The sequence below is a fragment of the Toxorhynchites rutilus genome, chromosome 3 (assembly GCF_029784135.1).
Source record: "Toxorhynchites rutilus septentrionalis strain SRP chromosome 3, ASM2978413v1, whole genome shotgun sequence".
Classification (NCBI taxonomy): Eukaryota; Metazoa; Arthropoda; class Insecta; order Diptera; family Culicidae; genus Toxorhynchites; species Toxorhynchites rutilus.
This window is the reverse complement of record NC_073746.1, coordinates 294,900,591-294,921,483: the sequence shown is the minus strand read 5'-3', so window position 1 is coordinate 294,921,483 and position 20,893 is coordinate 294,900,591. Positions and strand designations below refer to the sequence as shown.

Below are 20,893 nucleotides of genomic sequence, written 5' to 3'. Positions count from 1 at the left end.
TTTTATGCCGTAACCACACTCCTAATACACAGCCATTCCATGCCAAACCGATAAAGTGGTTCCAGATTTCCGTGAGAATAGGTAATTTTGTTGATATTTGTATTTTTTACCCCTATTTATGTTATTTTTTTCATTAGGGTGCTCATTTCCATTTTAGGGTGGTCAATTTTTCGCCTTTTTCCAAAAAATTACTTTTTTAGAAAAAAGAAAAAACATAACTTTTGAACTACTGGACCGATTTAGATTATCGTTTTTGGAAAAGGAGGAAAATTTAATGTTTTTAACCATCGGTTGACTTTGAAAATTCATAACTTAACACTTTAAGGACCGGGAAGAAATATGTAAGACATACGCCTGGGACCGCACGTTTTAACCTGTGTGGAGTTGCTCGCTTTGCTTGCAAGTTTTTAATAGGCTTTAAACTTTGCAGTTCATTCGCTTCTATGTGTAAAGTTAGCGAATGAAAGTTCAGCGGATAAAAGTTTTTGCTGCGTGCAAGTTTCTGTTCAACGTCTTGCTAGATTTAATTTTAATTTTAATTATTTCAGTTTGAATAAATTGAGTGTTTATCAAGTAACAACCTTCAAAATCATGCTCATTAGATAGAGAATTGAATCATTCATCTTTCCACATAATTATTTTTTTTCTAGATCGTCACAGAGAAAAGTTATAGACTGAAACGTGAGCACGGGTCAATATAGGAAAATACACAGAATTTTTAAAATCAAAAAAAATTTGTTCGAATAGAGTTATCGAAGTTAATCGATAGAGAAATATTTCACCTATCTTCCAGCCACAATTTGATTAATCGGAAAAGGGTCTGAGAAAAGTTATAGGCCAAGTTGTATGGGAGGGAGTCAACCGCGAGTAATCGGTTTCTACCTTACTAACCACAGAATTATGAAATTGTTTATATATAGTTATGAAAATATAGTTGAGAATTCGGCTCCTTAAAACTGTAAAAATAAACGAATTAATAAAAAATAAGTCGTATGGGAGAAATTAATTATTTTAAAGAAAATTGAAAAAAGTTATTTTAAAGGACCGAAAACACATTCCCGAGATAGTACTCATTCGATAAAGAATATTTTTATTTATCTGTAGCCAAATTTTCATTGGTCGGAAAAGGGTCTAAGAAAAGTTATAGGCAAAAAACCTGTACAACTTGTATGGGTGAAGTAAATTAATTTAAAGAAAATTGAAATAAGTTATTTGAAAGGACCCAAAACACATTTTCGAGATAGCACTCATTGGATAAAGAATGTTTTTATTTATCTTTAGCCAAATTTTCATTGGTCCGAAAAGGGTATGAGAAAAGTTATTGGCCAAACGTTCACGAGTTGTACGGGGGAAAGGGTCTGGCAGGGTAAGGATGTAAAAAGCAAAAAGGAAGTAAACATTTCTATTGTATAGAAATTTTGACTATTTTTCGAATCCCTATTCATAGGATCTATGGTGAGAAACGTACCTTCCAATTCTTAGCACGCCATTCTCAATAGTTTGAGATAAAAAATTGGAAAAAATACTGAAAGTGCATCTTACTTATATATCGAAAAATATATATTCAACAAATAAATTCCTAAAAAAATGAAGTACAGAAAAAAAAATTGGAATATTGAATTTTTTTTAGTATTTAGATTCAGTACTACTATAATTCGTATTTAAATGTGTTCCTACGCCTTTTATAGATATGTGTGGTTTTTTTTTCAGATAATAATTAGATAATTCTCCTATATGGTTCACTATAAGAGCTATAGTGAAAAAATGATTTTTTCTTTTTTTCCCTATTCTCAATAGGCTTGGAAATGAAAATTTGAGAAAATACTCAAAGTACATCTACTATGATGTACCGCGACAAATTATAACAATATTCTACCCCCTGCGTAAAAAATCATGGGTGTATAGAATTTATTAGAGTTTTCAAAACTGTTTTTTCGATGATTATTTATTGAACTATTTATTATCAAATACGATTTGAAAACTTTTCGTTCATACAATAATATCTCAGTACTGAATGGTTCACAACAACGTTATAGAAATCAAATGAAAGATAGTTGATAACGTTAATTGAATTTGCTATCTTTAAAAAAACAGAAACAAATCGATTTTTCATTTCTTCCCGATATGTTTAACCACTACATCTACATACATCGAAATACAAATTTCTCTGTAAAATATTCCGTGTAAATCCACGTAAGAGATTTAGTTCCCATCCTCATGCGTTGATATTTCATGATTTTAAAGCATTTAAAAAAGCGCCTAAACATTTCGACTTCGCACTCTGTTCCTTCATTTTTTTTTTCGAGTGTGAAAAAGTTCTATTTCCATTTTCGATCAATTATTTAGTTTCCCTCCTACAACTTGTATACATTTTGGCCCATACCTTTTCTCAGCCTCTTTTCCGGCCAACGAAAATTTGGCTGAAGATGGATAAAAGTATTCCCTATCCAATCTGAAAAATGTGTTTTGGGTCCTTTCAAATAACTTTTTTCAATTTTCTTTAAATTAATTTATTTTCCCCAAACAAGTTGTATAGGTTTAGGGCTATAACTTTTCTTAGACCCTTTTCCGACCAATGAAAATATTGCTAAAGATAGATAAAATAATCTATATCGAATAAGTATTATCTCGAGAATGTGTTTTGGATCCTTTCAGATAACTTTTTTCAATTTTCTTTAATATAATTAATTTCTTCCATACAACTTGGCTTATAACTTTTCTCATACCCTTTTTCGATTAATAAAATTGTGGCTGGAATATCGGTAAAATAACTTCGATAACTCTATTCGAACAACTTTTTTTGATTTTCAAAATTCTATAAATTTTCCTATATTGACCCATTCTCACGTTCCAGTCTATAACTTTTCTCTGTCACGATCAAGAAAAAAAATAATTATGTGGAAAGATGAATGATTCAGTTCTCTATCTAATGAGCATGATTTTGAAGGTTGTTACTTGATAAACAATCAATTTATTTCAATTGAAATAATTCATTACAGACAAACCTGTTTTTGTGCGGTCTCTTTTTGCGTCATTCCTCGTTTGTGTGACTCTTTTTGTGCGATTTTATTATGATATCGGGTCTTAAATCACACAAACCAATTGCAAAAATAATAAAATCGCATCTAAACAGTCACACAAATGAGAAATCGCCCAAAAAGCAACCGCACAAAAACAGGTTTGCCTGAATACATTAAATCCAGCAAGACGTTGAACAGAAAATTGCACACAACAAAAACTTTTATCCGCTAATTTCACACAAGTCCATAAAGAAGGAACGCAAAACGAGAAATCTCGTGAGCGGTCCGCAACGAATGGGACGCGAAACACGAGAAAACTCAAAGTGTTAAAAACGGAAAAAATCACATCTCTGATTTTTGACTATTTTATGTAAAAAATCCTCGGCCATCAAGAATAAATATAAAAAATATAGCGCCTTCTAATCCAATGTCATGGAAACAACAAAAAACAAATACAATCAATAATTAAGAAAACAAAATCCGAATTTTTGACAAGCGTAGTATTTTTTCAAAAAAGACTAAGTAATTAGCTTTAATTGGATATATCGATCATCTGAATCGGTCCAGTAGTCATTTTGGGGAACAGGCGAAGAAATTAACTTTTCGGACCACCCTAACGTGGAAATGGGCACCCTAATGAGAAAAAATTTAAAAAATACTGGTCTAATATTTTACGACAAAGAACAAATATATCTATATCTATATCTATTTGACAAGGAATGGCTGTATATCAACATATACGATAACGATGAATTAGAGAACGGAATCGAAATAAAGCAGAAAGTTTCTGAAACCCAATAAATCATTGTGCACTCGGTACGGTAATCATAATTGAAAGAGGAGAATAAACTCCCTTCTCTGAATGTCGCTTCATTCTAATGGCTTCGTATCCAAGGCATTCATATCAATAGATCGTGCTTTCCTGATTCTAGCGCTGCGTTGAAACCCTTCGACAGCCATTATATTACGATAAGTATTGACAACACGCCAAGGATTATACGGATCTCGCGAAGGTCTCCAATATCGCCGTTGTCGGCGACTTGTATCTCTAGGAGCATTTTCCATGTAATACGTAGGTGTTGCACTCTTCCGTCCCGTCCTTTCTACCCTCACTCCGCACGATGACATACCGATTGCAATCGTACATTTTCCGAACAACCATTGCGCAAAGTCCACCGGAGTCACACACTGATATATCCTGGCTTGCGATACGCGCGGTCCCGGTGACTTATGCTTTACACGGTCCAGCACATTCGGAGAAGAGCGGCGAGTCCCACGAACTGCCCGAATATCCATCCTTCGGGTGCACACCGTTCCGCATGCCTTGTTGCCTCGTCGCCAGCGGTAATCATTGCGTGTAATTTCATCCAAAGTATCTTCATTATCTGTCCATGTTCCCTTATGGGTGTGTGTGCCGTACTGCCCCGTTTAAGTTACGATGAGCATAATTTAAGGACGGCAGGCCTCCTCCGGTCGTCGTACGAGATGCTGTGGATGTGGGAAAGATTAAAGCCCGCAATGACACCCAGTTCGAGTGCAGCGGGACCCCAACACACCAGAACTGCGGAGTGGTGACGGAGAAATCAGTTGGTGCTAATTCGTTCTTTCGCCCTCGATCGTCCGGCTCGTTCGGTCACCAAAACGATCACGGCTTCCCTACCGGTGTGTACTTCTGTCCGGACGAGGCTCACCGTGCCGTACTTAGGAAGCTCCCTATCGCAGACCGCGGACCGCAGCGAAACCTTCAAATTTATTAATTTATTACGCGAATAAATAAAAATCAAAAATAAAGATAGTTTAAGCAACAAATTCATACCGATCGACTTGTGGCCGCTTGGTCGGACCGCCGGTCCAAGCTCGGAGTCCACTTTGGTTCAAGCAAACACACAGAAAGAGAGGGACAGAGCAGGTAAAAATGAAAATAAAAGCCTTACATTCTCATATATACCAGTTTTTCTCCACTGAGATGCTGATATCGGTTTGGCAGATACGCTCGGACAAGAACTGTACTCCAGCGCGGACCACGGTTCGGTTGCTCATCGAGTCCCGCGCAGAGAGAAGGGTTCCGGAGCAGAGGCAAACGACGAAACACGAACGAAAGAATCAAATATTGACAATTAAACTGATAAATTGCATATTTTCATACTGACAGCATAAATGACAGAACAAAGATGATAAAATAAAATTTATAACTGAAATCCACCGCGCGACGACGACGGTTCTCTGCGACAAGAGAACACAGATATCGGACCGATCGGACGAGTAGCAGCAGGGTCGGGTTGAGTTGAGCTGCGTTGAGTTGGGGTTACCCCGCGACAGCAGAAGTACAAAACATTTGCTTGGATTTTGTTTTCCGCGCCCAAACTTGAGTTCGAGCAAAATGTGTGTCTGTGTGTAAGCACGTCAGTTGAACTTTGCGGATTTGACCGCACCGCAAACCGGCGGCAGCAGCAGCCTCCATGGTGAGTGCCAAGGGAGATGGGACGTGTGGGATGACAACGCCGGCTACGACTCGGGGCTTCGGGGACAAGATAAGGCACTACACAGCATCGGCTCGTATGTTCGACATTCCAACGGCTTTCAGACGGCTTTCCCAAGGTTCTTCCGAGTGTGCGGACAAACTGCTACAAAACCCGATTGAAGCGATGTTTGATTACCATGTGGACACACGGTGTACGCACACGTGTATTGATTTATTTTCCTGCCCCGCAGCTTCGGAACGCGTTAGCGAAATTTATAGTCGACTGATTGATTTCTATGCTTTGATAGATGAGCTGGGTTCCTTATGGGAAATTCTCGGCGGACGGCAGATAATAGATAATGGCGATGACAAATTGCTGCTTCTCGGATACGACTGGGAAAGGCGTGTGTGCTGATTTCGGTACGAGACAACGGATTCCTCAGGGACAAACAGTCAATCAGTTTTCTTCCCTTTTTAAAATGCATCAGATTTGACCAGTATCGAGAATAAGCTGATTTTACACCCCTCGAAACTTTCGAACCTTTCGCCCGCGATTGATGACGATTTTATTACCTCCTTTATGACAGAATCAATTTAAGCATCTCGTTTTAATTTTGTGCGAGTGGCATTCGGCAGTGTGATTTACAGACAGTTTTGTGTTCCTCTCCGAGCATGGGTCAGCTCATAATTGCAGTCACACCTCCACAATAAATTTCTCAAACTGTCCCGTCTCGTCCGTCCCGGCGACGGATGGCGAAATGGACGTGGAGTACTGTATTTATTTTTATTTTTTTGCTCGGGAGAACATATTTTTCGTTAATCCTTTCCGGCCGCCGCGAAGACGAAGGCGAAGAACAATGAATGCAAAAATGTCTTACCCTCCCGGTCCGGTCCCGATCCACGAATTTTCGGCCACGAAGGAGGTTAAATGCAATAAGCTATCGTAAAGGCGATCGAATAACGGTTTCGCGTTTCCATATATAGGGGAAGGAGCCTGCTTTTTCCACCCCTACGGGGCTGAATTTGGCGTTGAAAAGGCCAAACAACCGCCGTATTATCAGTGGTGGCGAAAGAGAACGCCGGAACGCGGAGGTAACATTCGAACGCGTGCGCGTCTGGTTTGCAGCTTAATATGATATGATTTAATACTTTCGTCCAACCTGAAGGTCAATGTCGATTCGTATCGATAGCAATGAGTATGGTCTGCCAGAAAAAGTGCTTAGATTGCAGTATGATATGCTCTCTGAACTCTATAACAATTGCCAGTAAGATAGTTCACACGTTGATCCCCGCGTCGATCCATAGCGACGTTGAGCTTTTTGATAGGAAGCGCTGACTGACTGGGACTGACAATTGTAAAATAAGAAAATAAAAATATATATGTTTTGTGTTCGGATGCCAAAATGTGACTACTTTCTAGTCGAATTTCTGACTATTTTCTATTTGTATAATAAGTATCTTTGGTAGATGGGACCGATACTGCTATTGTGAAGAGGCTCTTGATGCGGGCTAAATAGAAAGCACAGCAAGAACAATTCGGGGCTCAACGTGTTAACTAGAGGACATCCACTCGAATGGATCCAATATATTCGCAGAAACTTTTAATCTTTAAAATTTTTTTTAATTGTTTTAAAAACAATCATATCACTTGCGGCTAGGGTTGCCTCATATACAGAATATTCAGTAAGTTACCACCCAGGCACGGTAGACCAGCAGCGGGGAACATCGCGACCAAGTGCACCGAGTCGGAAACACAAACACAAAAATATCAAAAAACATATTGTAAGCATATTTTAGGCCCAATCATGAAAACAGCGTTCAATGAAATAAATAATAAATCAGTTAACATTGCGACTCCGTTCAGGATGGTTCTGCTTTTTTTTTAAAAAAAGCCATCCGAACGTCCCGAAACGTAACTGGCACCCGAATCACGGGACCTAAACTTGGTAACAGAATAAAATTCCGTTTGCTTACCAAATTGTAACTATATATTTATATTACCTTCGAAACGTAGTACAAGCATTTCTCGAGTTGTGTTTGTAATTGGACAAATACCTATTTTAATACAAAAAGACAAATGCGCACCTTTGCCCCATAGTTAGGACAAAGGTGCGCATTGCACGGGGCAAAGGTGCGCACTTATTGAATTGAACTTCTGAGATAACTTATACCAAAAATAAATGGTTTATCATCAGAAGCGGGAGAAGCATCATTACTAAAGAGTGTAGGCACCGTCCAGTAGGCAGGAGGGGAGTGTTCTATGGTTTTTTTATGGGTGGAGAAGAGTGGGTGTTATGGTCGAACATACCACGTGGAAATTTTTGAGAGGGAGGAAACTGACAATATAAGATATCCTGAAATGTCCAACATTTGAAACAGAATTCGTTTTTATTAACAAACTAGCTGACTTCGACTTCGAACTTCGTCCCACCCACAATTGATAGATTGTATCCATTCCAAATGAAATCGCCCTAAAAATGCAGATTTTTAAAACTTGTATTTTTGATTCCAATGAAAGTGTGTATTCCGTTTGATAATTTATATCTCAAAAAATATGAGTCGTACCGAAATAGTGTCTTAGAAAGAATCATAGAGTATTGATGGTTGAATATGAAAAAATGTACACTGAGAAAAAAAAATTAGTACTCTTTTTTTTATTTACAAAATAAAAATTCAATTTGCAATATCCAAAATACATATTTTTTAATTTTTTCATACAAAATAGAAGTCATGCAGAAAATTTAAAAAATGGGCCCAAGATGGTAAAACAATCCACTTCAAGGAGTGTTGTTACGGCATGAAAAATTGGAAAATTGGAAGAAAAATGATTTTATATATGACCAGAGCGCGTTTCAGAAATTGAGCTTCTAATAAAATCGACTGTTCAGTAATGAATATGTGTTCTATGTGATGGAAACATCTTTTTTCCACGTGTTTGACAAAATCAGGAACTGAAATTGTGTTTTGAAGTGATTTAAAATTTATCGATTTCCCTCATCTATCTCTATATATACAGTGCGAGAAATTCCTATAAGCGCACATGTATATTTTGGCTGTAAGATTAACTAGATATATATTTCCAAAATATTTTCATTGGATTTAAATGACCTTCGAACATCAAGTTTATCTTGCCAAGAAAAGTCCCAAACCTGTTCTCAACAGTTATTCAGAATGAGAAAAACGTGTTTTCAAGGTAGAAATTCTTATAAGCGCACATCAGATTTTATTCTCAAAGAACGATTTATACACGAAAATGACAGCATTCAATATTTGGTTGGTTTACCATTTTTCAGAATAGTTTCATAGACACGGTTTGGCATTGACTCAATCAGATTATCCAACATTTCATGTGGAATTTTATTCCACTCGTCCCTTACACATCTCCCAACTCACGAACTGTTGCAAATTTCCGTCCACCTCTGTAGACTCGCGTTACCAGGATTCCCCAGAGATTCTCGATGGGATTGAGATCCGGGCTACGAGCTGGCTAGTCCATAACCTGAATGTTTCTTTCGGAAAACCATGATAATGATTTCTTAATGATAATGACGTGAATGGCAGCATTATCCTGCTGGAAGATGAAGTTGTCGTCCATAATGTCTTCTGTAAATGGCACCAAAACACTGTCCAGTTGCTCTACATAGTTGTCGGAGTTCATCCTTGTCAAAATAGTGGCGATAGGAGTCTTCCCTTTTCTTGAAAACGCAGCCCACGCCATGAGACTTCCACCACCAAAATTCCTGCTCAACTGCACTTCGGGATTTTTTCGTAGATCATGCCAATAATACGCGCAGCAGTCGGGACCATCAAGGTTGAACTTTTTCTCGTCGGAAAAGTCACTTCATCCCACTCTGCCTTCCAATCCATGTGCTGCTTAGCGAAATCCAATCTTGCTTTAATGTGCCTTAGGGTGAGGTTTGGTTTCTTTGCCTTCTTCGTGTAAACCAGATGTCCAGATCCTCGCAAAATTTGGGAAACACGTCGTTCGGAAATGGGAAGGTCCAGTTCTTGCCTTATTTCCGAAGCATTAAATTTTCCAGTCTCCCCAAGCTGAATGATGCGGTTCCGGTCGCGGTTTGAAATTTTGCAGTTACCTTTATTCTTCCTTCTGATGCCATATTTTGGGAATCATACAAATTCCGGACCACTGTTTCTCCTCTATCGATCCTCTTTGCTATCTCCCGGTTGCTTAAACCAATATCCTTCAATTCGGTTATTAATCTCCGCTCAGTTTCGTCCAAGAACTTTCCTTTCGGCATCGTGCTTCAAATTCAATTGCGCTACTTCACTGCTTAGCTGATTGTGGTTAACTCGTTCTCACGTTACAACCTTACCAGGATGTGTTGAAAAATGGCCAAGATGTTTACATATTGGTGGGAAAATATTTAAAATGCCAGTTGCGCTTATGAGAATTTCGCACCATAATTTTAAAAAACTTTTAGTAAAAAAATATGTTTGCACCAATGATGACTTAAACAACAAAGTTAGTACACATTAAGTCATTAGGAAATCAGTACGTAAAAAAGGAATGGTTTTATCTACTATATATCTAGAATTTTCAGAAAACCCAGGTGCGCTTATAGGATTTTTCCTCACTGTATATAAATTTTCTGTTCGTTTATGTGTACGTTAAAACTGATTGGGCTCAAACTATGATAAAATATACAAAACAACCAACACATCTAGGATTGTTGTTACAACATAAAAAAATGAAAAATTCAACTTAACCAGGCCACCACAATGTGCCACAGCAAAGTGTGGCAGGGTACAGCTAGTTTACTATAAAAAAGATTATAAATTAGAAATATTTTTTAAAATATCTCGAGAATGGTTACATTTAGAAGGAGATTGATAATATAATGTTACGATGTTCCACAAATTTCGCCAAAAATAGTTTTACCATCTTGGGCCCATTTTTTAAATTTTCTACATGACTTCTATTTTGTATGAAAAAAATTGAAAAAAATATAAAAAAATACATATTTTTTGATATCGCAAATTAAAATGATATTTTGTAAATAAAAAAAAGGTATTATTTTTTCTTCTCAGTGTATATTTTTTTCAAATTAAGCCAACAATACTCTATAACTCTTTGTAACACACTATTTCGGTACGAATCATATTTTTTGAGATATAAATTATCAAAGATTTCACTTACTCAAATCGATACGCCCTTTTCAAAAGTTAGGCTTGAGTCAAAAAAGGACCATGATGATGTATTTGGAAAAGTTGCTGGAAATTATAAGCAAATTCATAAAATTTCATGAACATGACGGTATAACACTACAAACATATTAAAAGGGATTATTTACTATAAAAAAGACAATAAATTAGAAATATTTTTTTTGAATATTTCGAGAATGGCTACATTGAGAAGGAGATTGATAATAACCTTTTTTATTTTAAATCACATCAGGATTCATAATTTGTGGCTAAAAATGATTGTTAACATACAAAAATTCGAAGTTTCGAAAATTCCTAAAAATTAGATGTTCCACAAAGTTCGTCAAAAATAGTTTTACCATCTTGGGCCAATTTTTTAAATTTACTGCATGACTTCTTTTTTGTATGAAAAAATTAAAAAATATGTATTTTGGATATTGCAATTGAATTTTTATTTTGTAAATAAAAAAGAGTCATTTTTTTGTGTACATATTTATTGATGCTTCGTTGTGCTGTTGTGGGGTTCGAAGAGACAGAAATGGTTCCTCATGAAGCTAGAATCGAAATCTCTTCATGCCAGTTTTGCAACTTGGTTGAAGACTTGGCTTCCGTAAAATCAATCGCCAGACGCCGTAAATCTTTGAGAGTCATACCATAGAAAGCTTTGTCCAGTGCCCTGCAGTGTTCCGCCAGATCCTCAGACTGCTCACTCGTAAATATCTATCTGAACCGCCCTAGACACATCCCAGCAGAAGTAGAAATGTCAATAAAAAAAATAATCGCAAATCACTTTCTGATATGAGCCTCTTCCTCAGAGCTGATTCAGAAATACCGAGGTCTGTCGCAATTCGACGCTTCGAGACTCCCTTCCGAACCCTCTGTCGGGCCATTTGAGCATTTCTGGAGTGCATTTCTTCGAATCAGCTTTCTTCTTGTGGGTCCCGTTAAAAATTTTGTTGAAAACATTTTATAATTTTTTTTCAGAGCAAAACGCTAGTGCGAACTTTTAACCCACAGCCAATTGCACATTATGCTCCGCAAACAATTTTTGAACAAATAATTTTTTTAAAAAAAGCTCTTGAACCTTTTCACAAAAACGAATACGCACTATCATTTACTATAGAATGAATATTTCGAACTTTCCAGTTATTTTAGGTAAGTAAATGGTCATCTCCAAAACTGAAACAATTAGATCAAAACATCGCAAAACTCTTTTTACCTCATAACTTTTTGCCACTTTCATTAAATGTATCGTGTTTATATGTGTGAGCTGCTGGTGTAATAATGTATCAAACAAATACACTGTTGTAGAATTTTTATGCTCGTTTGCTTCAAAAAGACCAATGCGCACTTTTGCCCCATGCGCACCTTTGCCCCGCACTATTCTAATAGTGAAGCCGCTCCGAGCTAACTTGTTCAAGTTACTCCTACTCCGGACCAGAGTTCCATCTGTCGTCAACCGATGGACTTGCGCGTAGGAGCGAAGCGAAGGAGTGCACCAGGAAAAAAGGACCCGAGCCAACCGGCACTCAATAGGATTTCTCAGGACCCAGGCGTTATCCCGCAGTACTCTAATGTACTTCCTGCTAACCTTTCTGTGAGTATAAACAAATAGAAAGAAAATAGTTTAAGTCAAAACCGTACCGCAAAGTACGGAAACCGATAACTCACTACTTATTCAGAGCGTCGAGGCCGGACCCACCTTAACCGGAACGCTATAATATCACAAAACCCGCGAAACTAACATAATTTTCCAAACAGACAATAAATCCAAAAGAAAGTGTTGTGTAGAAAGTGACAGTGTTTTTAAATTGAAAAAAAAAATTGATTCAATAATCGAAGCGTACATAGTTAGGAATACTGCAAATGCAAAGTCTTAACCAAGAACATGAAGCAATTGTACATTTAACCCAGAGCAAGATTGTAACAGGGCAGTTATGAAGAGTTATGAACAAAATAAACACAACAATAATAGCACTAGCTGTACAAAACCAAGATTCTGACAAGAGAAAACGACGACCCAAAAATGACATCTTTACTAAAATGAAAAATAGACGAACTAGAAACGAACCTCAAACAAATACACCGACGACAAAAACGATGGGACGCACTCGGAAGAGCTTGAAAGTGGATGTCAGGCTCACCAGATTCATCGACTCTGGAATTTACCAAATCACTGAAAATAGCAATCGACAAATTTCAATCAATGACGATTTTTGCGATGGGCTGAATAACATGACAGAAATTATTAATGAGCTAATTAAGGAAGAAAACAAAACAAATAGAGCCGTTAAATCAGGAAATGATCTAGTAAACATTATTCTCAATCTAGACATTATCAACCAGGAAGTAATAAAAATTCAAATTTCCATTACATTATCAATGTTAGGAATTGTTAATAACAGAATGATTACATCAAAAGAGACAGAATTCATGATTCAAATTCTTAGTGATCAAGGTATACCAACCGAATCGATAGACGAGGCACTCTGGTTCGCGAGCATCACCATAGGCACCGATGGACTAACCATACTTTACATCATCAACATTCCAAATCTGAGCAATTCAACATATCAGCACCTGAAAATCGTAGAACATATCAGTACCTATCATAATAGATTCACTACGTATAAAACTGGAAGGAGATGAGTATCTCTACGGTAACGACAAACTTTTCCTGAAAACCGACCATTGCTCAAGATTAGGCAACTGGAGTCAGCGATCCAGTTATCGAAACTGCGGCCTTGATAAACTCTCAAAATTTCGCCATGCTATCAAACCAAGACTCGGACAACGAATTCAGGCTACTCAAGAGGAGTCTTATTGGGTAAAAATTGAGTGACTCAGATATAACTTGGTCCCAGCTGTTGGATGTCAAAAGGCGTGATGAGGAATTTTTGTATCCATTGCTAAGGTCATTTGTAAGACACTGTTTGATAACATTCATAAGCGTGTGTTGAGCGAATGTTTTCTCTTTGCATCGGAAGATGGGCACCTTTACAGGGAAAAAGTTTTTCTAACAACAATTTTCATGTTTTATTTGGAAAATTGCAACTGCAACTAATTCTAATTTTCTTCAAAGTCAAGATAGCGATATACAGCGTGGGGCAGTCACGCAACCGATTTGCACAAATATTCCTCTGACATATATATATTACCTCTACGACGGCAGTCGAACCGCTTAGGAACTAACACGCTCGATAGTTGCACCGCGATCTTCATATTTTTTTCCTTCATAGAGCGTTGCGTGACTTATGCCCCACGCTGTAGTGTATTCGACAAAGTTTTAAGCCTTATTAAAATATGAACTTTTGTCGAAGATATCAACTATCTAACTTTTATAGTTTCTGGAATATATGGCATTTTGTATGAAGACTCCTGAAAATCTCCTCGTAACATTTTTGTGTGTAAATTGTCGCGTTCGACATGTTCTCGATGTGTTGCTAAATAGAAAAAAGTTTGCAGAGTATGTCAATCGCGATAACACCGCGATAATCGTGTTAAACATTAATAGTAATTTTTCAAAGAAAACATGAAAAAGTTATTGTTAGCTAAACTTTTTCCTGTAGCAGCGTCTTTCTCTCGATGTGAGTTGTTGGTAAGTTAATGGGTTATTCATATAATTTTCATCCAAAATTTTAAAAAAAACTTTTTTTTCGAGAAATAATAATTTCAATTTTTGAAATAATTTTGTTTAAAGTTTGAAAAACAAAATCAAAATTTCAAAAAAATTCTCACTCAAAAGTTATAAGAACTACGAAATGTTGGCCAAAGAATGAAATGTAGGAAATTATTTATGTATTAATTTAAAAAAAACAAACAAATTTAAAAAAAAGTCATTGAAAAAAAATATTTTGAAAATTAAAATCCATTTTTTTAAAGATATTTTTTTCAATTCTGAAGAAAAAAAATAGCAAGATAACAAGTCATCCATAAATAAGAAGAAGGGCACTGCTACAGGGAATCAGTTTTCCTAGCAACAACTTTTTCATGTTCTGTTCGAAAAATGACTATTAACGTTTAACTCGTAACATTTTAGTGTGTAAATTATCACGTTTGACATGTTCCGCAAACTTTTTGACGTAGAACTACGTCTTTCATTAAGGGTGCCAAATCAGAAAACAGGTCACGTTTTTATGAAATAAAGTTAACGTTAGTAACTATTTTTGCCGCGAACGGATTTTGGGATTTTGCTTTACATTACAATCCGATGGTGTGTAAATGGTTAAAATTCATGAAAACTAGAAGCGTTTTCATTTTCCCATACATTTGTTTTGTCCATTTGTGTGCTTTCCCGAACAGAGCTGTCAAAAACGAGCAACTTAGGGACGAGCAACGGAGGGGAAATCGTAAGACTTAAAGTCTCCGTGAACAAAGGAAAAGAAGAAGAACAAAGGGGAATATTTGCCTAGAGTATAAACAGTGAATCTCGCTGAGGCAAACTTTCATTCTTCGTGAGGACACCGACTGAACAACATCGTTGCTGGGTGAGCTGGACGGTGAGAAGTGGAGGAGTAATACGAAGAAAAAGCAAAGTTTTCCAAGGGCCTTTTTGAAGGTTAGAGACGAACGAACTAAAGAAGTTTAAAGTCTCACATGTCTTAGTATCGGATTGAGCTGTGGACGCGACCAAATTACTCACTCGCTGATGACTCTAGCATTGCAATAATTGCATCAAACTGACGCCATTGCATTAAGATTCTGAGCTATACAATTGTGTGGGGAATCATCAGCCTAGCTTGACGTCGGCTCACCAAGAAAATAAATGTTCTGGAATTTTGTCTGTGATTTGGTTTCGTATAACGGTAGCAAAACTCTCTCCACAAAGGATGACAGCTAAGCTGATCAAGACTGGCAATATTAACAAAAAGGGCTTCTGTTGAGAAGATCGCAAAACGGAGATAAGTGTGTGCATTTTTAATTGCTTCAAGCCATCGGTATATGGATATTTGAGTGTGTACGTGCGTGCATTTCAATGTATTGCGCTGTTGCGGGTGAACATCCACGTTCGATCCGAACGTGGCGACAAGGAGGGGAGATAGCGGGAGGGAAATATTTGCACTAGGGTATTAGTAATGAATCTCTGCTGAGACAAATTTTCAGCCTTTTTCCAAGCAGTTGACATTGCTTGTTTTTTGTCATCATAAAGGCTTCGTTGGTACCTTTGACATTGCATCAATGCATTGAACTGACGCTATGATGAATCATGTGTTAAGGTTGTGCACCAAAAAAATATTTGGGAGTGCCAAGTTATCCAATAAGTTATAATAAGTTATTGATTTATTTGGGTTCCCTTCAACTAAGATTGCATTTGCGCTAATCTTGATCATAATAAAGCAGTGCTACTCTTTTCGAGGTTACTGAGATTAACAGAAAGAGTTTATTCCGTTTATCTACTCATCAAGAAAGTAAATGTCGTTCTGGAATTTTGTATGTGATTTGGTTTCGCTTGCCAGTAGCAAAACTTTCTCCACTAAGGATTATAACTGCGCTTATCTCGAGCATGTATTGTTCTGCGAGGACAAACATGAATCATCAAACAATAATCGTCAAAGGATTCTACAAGAAAAAAATATTTCAGTACGACCAAACTGGTAGAATGGTTATTTCTAAAATTTGGTAGCATTATAAAATAATATTCGCAGTTATAAACAAGCGACTTGAATTAAACTACAGCGTAGTTCTACGTCAACAATGCGGTCGTGTCTTGGACACAACCTCCTATATTTTTCTATTTAGAAACATGTCAAGCGCTAGGCTTTACACACAAAAATGTTACCGAGGAGTTTCTCAGGAGTCTCCATACAAAAATGCAATATATTTAAGAAACTGTAAAAGATAGAAACTTGATACATTCAACGAAAGCTTATATTTTAATAAGATTTAATACTTTGTCTAATAAACCATATCACATTCTTGACTTCAAAGAAGATTAGGATTAGTTGTAATGAAACATGAAAAAGTTGTTGTTGAAATAAAATATTCCCTGTAAATGGGCCCATCTTCCGATGTATGAATGACACGGTCTTTCGCATAACCCCACAAAAAAAGTCTAGCGGGTTCAAATCGCATGATCTGGACGGCCAATCACCAAAACGGCCATCACCAAAACGCGAAATTATGCGTCCCTCAAATTTCGTTCGCAATATGGCCATGTTCGGTCGTGTTGTGTGGCACATGGCGCCGTCCTGCTGAAACCATATCCATATCTTCAATTTGTGGCAAAAAAAAATCGGTTAACATGCGGCCATAGCGCTCACCATTCACAGTTACCGTCTCGCCGTCCTCATTTTCAAAGAAATACGACCCGATGACTCCACCAGACCATAATGCGCACCAAACAGTGACTTCGGCGGATGCAATGGCCTCTCAACAATCACGTGTGGATTTTCTGAACCCCATATACGGAAATTTTGGGTGTTCACATAGCCGAGCTCGAAATGTGCCTCATCGCTAAAGAAAATTTGATGCGAAAATTCAGCATTTTGCTGCTGTTGTTCGTTAACCCAATCGTCGTATGCCCGACGCATTCCATGGTCACCACGCTCTAATTTTTGTACCAGTTGGACTTTATATGGATGTAGGTGCAAGTCCAAATGCAAAATTCGCCACAATGATGTGTTTGACAAGCCCAATTGCTGAGCACGCCGTGGAATCGAAACATTCGGGTCATCCTCCACACTGGCAGCAACAGCAGCAATATTTTCGGCCGAACGCACATTAGGATGATGCACAGATTTCACAATATCCGCTACGGATCCAGTTTGTTCGAATTTACGCACTACATTAGCGATTGTGTGCTCTGAAGGCCATCCATGACGACCAAAATCCGTCCGTAATGCTCGAAAAACATTTGCCGGTTTATCATCATTTTTATAGTATAATTTAACAAAATTAACACGTTTTGCGATGCTAAAACGATCCATATTGTAAAAAGGCAGACATTCAACTAACGATATGACGCTTTGGTTGACAGCTATGTCAAAATTGTCAAGCGCAGTCAAAATTGTCAAGGCGGTTGTCAGCGCAGGGCTGTATACTTCAGAAGCCCGAAATGGAAAACCCTGTATATATACATATTGTTTTTATGAGAAAAATGAGTTCCGATTTGATATTTTTAACCACGTTTTTGTTTACCGATCCATATATACTACACAGATATTCATTAACCATTTTTAGTTGGACAGTTGATCCAACTGTCAGAAAATCATTATGTTTTTTGGACCTGGCAACCTTGCTGTCAAGTAAACAAACCGAGTTTTTTTTCCGCGCTACAAACTTATCGATTTCTTTTATATATTCGACGGTTCAATTCGTGAGTCATCACCCTGGGACGAGTTAAGACCCCCGGGGACCCGGCCGGTCAAAATGCGGCCACCAAAACACCGCACTTAGCCATCCGTAAAAATATGAAGCACCGACTCGAAGTCGCACATAACCCCGAAGACGGTGCCTCCCGTGCGAAGAGCCCCTATCGTACTCGCTCCCGCGAGAAATTGTCTGATCTGGCCAATATGAAATCGATGTCTTCACCGAATTTAGTTCTCGTGGATATAGCTTCCACCAACGACGAACCTTCCGTAAAAGCGAATATTCCCGTTAGGAACGACTTCGAGATGCTGAGCCATAACGGTGACGACAATGACACTCCCAACGACCTTTCAGTATCCTTTCGGGTCCCGAAGACAACCACGCTGCCCAAAGCAAAAAAGGTACGTGTTCCTCCGATCGCCATCGTCAAGAAAACCACAAAGCAGGTGCGCGAATTCATGGCTAAAATTGATATTGGCCAGGACAAATACAACATGAAAGCGACCAAAACGGGCGTTCAGTTGTTTTGCCTGGAAGAGGATGGCTTCCGCAGTGCTTTGGGCGCACTCAAGTCGAACAACATCGAGTTTCATACATACACACCCGCTGCCGAGCAACCAGTCAAAGTCATTCTCTCGGGATTATCAGTGTACGAGATCAACGAACTGGAGCTGGAAATGGCAGCACACGGTGTCAAGCCTACCGAGACGAAACTTTTCTCCCGAAAGACTGCAGATCTAGAAGAGAGTGCGCTCTACTTGCTACACTTCCCCAAAGGCTCGGTCAAGTTGGCGGATTTGAGGAAGGTGAAGGCGATCTTCAATATTATCGTGAAATGGCGTTACTACGAACGACGAGCTTCGGATGCAGTACAGTGTCACCGGTGTCAACAGTTTGGCCACGGCATGCGGAACTGCAATCTTGCACCAATGTGTGTGAAATGCGGCGAGAAGCACCTATCGACGTCATGCTCACTCCCCAAGAAAGCAGATCTACAAATAGAGCAGCAGGAAAGAACACGCGGTTCGTTACGATGTGCCAATTGTAACGGGCAGCACACTGCAAACTACCGTGGTTGCCCATCCCGTAAGAATTATCTTATGAGACTGGAAACCCTGAAGGCTAAATCGCAGCGAACACCAGCAACAACTGCTTTTCCACATCATCCTCCTACTACTTTCACACAAAACAGTAACGTTCCATCCAGAAACTCAGATCACCCTTCGTCAGGATCGTATGCCTCCGTTCTGAACAGGCAAGTGAGTAGCAATACAGAACTTTTCAGTATGACAGAATTTCTAGCTCTAGCCCGAGAACTGTTTGCTCGGTTATCGAACTGCCAGAACAAGCAGCAGCAATATTTAGCCATTTCGGAGCTAATGATCAAGTATGTCTACAATGCCTAATGTAGACAGCTTACATGTGATAAACTGGAACGGAAGATCCGTGTTCAACAAAAAGTTAGAATTTTTTGATTTTTTAGAACGACACAGTGTGGATGTAGGAATTGTAACAGAAACTTGGTTGCAGAATAAGCATTCATTTATTCACCCCAAGTTTTCTTGTGTTCGTTTTGACCGTACTCCGAATGATGCAGAACGAGGAGGGGGAGTGCTGATTGCCGTTCGCAAAGGGATAAAATTCACTGAGCTCAATATTTCATCGAAGGTAATTGAAACTGTAGGCATTTCGATCCACACTGCGGATGGAGAGCTACACTTGTTGGCCGCTTACTTTCCCGGTGAGAGACGATGCTCGACTTGGACTCAATTTCGTCGAGATATTTCCACCATCACCAGAAGGACTGCACCTTTCTTCGTGGTGGGCGACCTGAATGCACGCCATCGTTACTGGAACTGCTCTAGAGCCAACAAAGCTGGAACGGTACTGTTTCAGGAAGCAGCCAATCGAAACTTTTTCATTCATTTTCCAGATTCATTTACATTCTGTCCCTACGGTCGTGGGCGCCCTTCGACGTTGGACTTGGTTCTGTCAAATAACCTGCTAGATATGACGAAACCAGTCACGCTAAACGAGCTATCATCGGATCATCTCCCAGTAGCGTTCAACATTAGCTTAACAGCTCAAACCGAAGAGTCAGTACCAAAATTTCGCTGCTATGCACGTGCTGACTGGTCCCGTTTTCAGCAGGAGGTAAACCTAAATATAGACCTGCTGAACCCGAACCTCGCCACGCTGGAAAACGGCACCGATATTGACGGTGCAATTGAACTCCTGACGACTGCTATATTGGAGGCAGAAGCTGTGTCAGTTCCGGAAACGCAGCAACGCATCTATCAGACAGCGACGATTCCCGACCATACTCGACGGTTGATTGCACTACGTAACAAGCGCCGACGGCAGTGGTACAGAAGAAGAGACCCTATCTACCAGGACATAATGTCAGCTTTAAACAGTAGAATCCGGGCAGAATGCGATGAAGCCCGTTTCAACAAGTTTGAGGAAACACTGCAAACAATGGAAGGTGATCGCGATATGCTTTGGAAAATTTCCAAGGCGATGCGTAAATCTTCTAAATGTAGCCCACCTTTACGTCAAGGTGAAACGATAGTAGCATCCTCATCCGAGAAAGCGAAATTACTGGCAACGAGTTTTGCTCAGGCGCACAGCAATCAAATGACAGATGATGCTGACACTGTTGCAGTGGTAAACGACTCGATTAGCCGCATAGAGCAGGCCAACCTTACCGACGCACATTCTTGGCTTATTCGCCCGAAGGAAGTTGTCGGGACTATCAAAAAACTAAAATCCAGGAAGTCGCCTGGACAGGACCTCATCCGTAACTGTATGTTGAAGAAACTACCTCGAAAGGCTCACGTGTTCCTTGCCAAAATCTTTTCCGCGTGTATTCGATTAGGATACTTCCCTTCCTGTTGGAGACATGCGGTGGTCATTGCTATCCCAAAGCCAAACAAGG

The 20,893-nt window shown here is 38.8% G+C and overlaps 1 protein-coding gene across 5 annotated transcripts in view; it reads right to left on the bottom strand.

Moving 5' to 3' along the window:
* The window catches only part of LOC129773633 (tetratricopeptide repeat protein 28), a 472,791-nt gene that overhangs the window by 343,991 nt on the left and 107,907 nt on the right, over positions 1-20,893 (bottom strand). For 2 of the 5 annotated variants that reach the window (XM_055777276.1, XM_055777277.1), the window contains one exon: positions 13,113-13,224. The exons of the other annotated variants lie outside the window; for them this stretch is intronic. The gene's annotated coding sequence lies outside the window, so the exon portion shown is untranslated. The remainder of the gene's footprint in view (positions 1-13,112; positions 13,225-20,893) is intronic. 5 annotated transcript variants of the gene reach the window in all.